This window comes from Arachis hypogaea, chromosome 1 (genome assembly GCF_003086295.3).
Source record: "Arachis hypogaea cultivar Tifrunner chromosome 1, arahy.Tifrunner.gnm2.J5K5, whole genome shotgun sequence".
In the NCBI taxonomy this organism is placed as follows: Eukaryota; Viridiplantae; Streptophyta; class Magnoliopsida; order Fabales; family Fabaceae; genus Arachis; species Arachis hypogaea.
Window position 1 is genome coordinate 104,751,116 of NC_092036.1, and position 2,453 is coordinate 104,753,568.

Here is a 2,453-nt window from a genome sequence, read left to right on the forward strand (position 1 = left end):
ATAAAGCAAACAAAAGACTTCTTTTCTTCCCTAATGCTAAAGGGGAAGATCTATTAATTAACCAAGCTTTCAACATTTTCTACTTCATTAACCAAAAACCTTTCAGGAATAATCCAAAGATTAATCCTTGAGGATTTGACTTCACGGCCTGGTATCAACGCCTTGAACCTACGAAAAGCGCTAACTGGGGGGCTTTAGGAATACAAGAACTACTAAGACTCTCCTATTTCTCACCCGCAACACTTCCTTGGATGATTGGTGCTGTGACCTATTTCTGGAACAGGACAACCAACAATTTCCACCTTCCTTGTGGAATGATCGAAATGTCTCTTTTAGATGTAGTCGCTATCACGGGATTTCCGATAAATTCTCCCGACTGTACCCCTAACATGCAACCTGAACATCAATACAATGTTGCCCTAACCAATTTTTATAGTGATTTCATTATCCAAAACATGGGTGAAGAAGGCACTAAGGTTACAGATGATGAACATGTAGCCTTCTTGTTCTATTAGTTGAACGCAATCCTTTTCTGTTCTCGAAGCGTTCAAATGTCAAAACTTTTTCTTCCTTTGGCTGCTCTGCTTCACGAAGGAAAAGTTCTTAATTTGGCCAAAGTTCCGAGACAACAGAATACTCAGTATAGGTGGCTCCCTATGGCTTCTCCAATTATGGCTCAATGCCATTTTCGAGAAATTCATGACAAAACATGGAGGTGGTGGTACTGATAAATAGCACATCGAAGGTTTTCGATTAGCTGATTACAAACCCAACTTTCCGAACACACAATCGGATGAAGACCAATTTTGGACTGTTTTTTCTCCTTCATTCTTGCAATGATTTTAACAATGACAACCTCAATTTCACTCCTTTTATGCGTCAAAATTGTGGTCCTGCCTGGCTTGATTGTTTACTCTTCCCCAACAACAGCAAAGAAAATGAGCTTGCGAACCGGAATTTGGCAAACTTGTTAGCTGTCCAAGTGATTCCTACAGGGTTGCCCCAACACAAAAAGGAAAGATTCAAAGTAACCCTGTATGCTCCTTATTTATCAGCCAGGCAGCTGGGGTTTTCTCAAGCAATCCCAATACCACTGCCACGAAACGGTGACCCATTCTACCATATCACCTTAACTTCTCAAAAAGACTTCAACACTTGCCTCTCAAAGAATCAACAATGCAAGGAACGTTTCAATTTTCTAGTCTATGAACACAGCTCATACATTACCAAATCCTGCTTTGACTGGTGGGCCGCTTACTATTCAAGGTACACTCGTACCTTAGAAGAAATTCAATAGTCTGCTATTCGAACAGCCCCTGCTGCTGAAAGTTTTCCAAAAATAACTCACAAAAGAAAAGTCGATACTGCTCAACAACCACCACACAAAGTTTGAAGGACTCCAACCAAGACTTCCAGAAGGGTAACCATTTCTATTCATATCTAAATACTTAAACTCAAAACATTCTGGAAACTGCATTTACTTAATAACTCTTCAATTTCAAATTTTATCAGTTGCACCTACAACTATCAAGTGAAAGCTCTGATGGAAGTGAGCATATCACAAAAGGCGTCCCTGCTGCCTCTTCTCAATCAGAAGATACAGTTGATTCAAATCTCGATCCTCAATTGATCAGAAAACCAAGATTCATCCAGGTAACTCTATCAATTTCCATATATCTCTTTTTAGTTATAATAAATCTTAACTTATAATTGTGTACCTTTCATATCTGTCCACTACTGCTGCTCATTCAATCACATCTCCATTAGCATCTGATCAGCCAATTCTGCAACAGTATCATGATTAAGAGCACTCTACATCCCATGATTCAATTCAAGTCACAGGATCCATTCAGCCATTTTACACTATTTTTCCACCTCCTCATGTAACATAGGTGGTTGATCTAACGACGGATCCCTCGCAGCATTCTCCAATAGACACTCAGATACTTGAATCGAACTCACCAAACAATCAGGCTGCAATTTCTGCTGAGAAATGAGTGGCTCCAGACTCTGATTTTATCTCTCAAGTTACTAAGACAACAAATTCAGACTCATCTCGATCCAAAGTTTTAGAAACTCCTCAAGGATTCTCCAACCCTCCTCAACAAGTTGGATTTCAAACTCCCTCTGGGTCAGGTTCTGAAAATTCAGGAGCTTCTACTACACCCATTAGTGCTACATTGGCTAACCTTATCTCTGTTTTAAATCGAGTTATTCAAGAAGACGAAGTACCTGTTCCTACTCCAATACTCCCTTGACCTGCTTCATCCAATTCTCTATTCGAATTGGATGTTGACACACGAGAGCAACTCCGGTTACTTCTTAAACTTTTGGATCATTCACCGGTTGCATGGATCAAAGATACCCTTCTCAACCAACTTTTATCTGATTTTTTGAACTCTACCTTTGAATTTCCAGCTTCTACCCCGTATTATGCCATAGTCCAACAATTC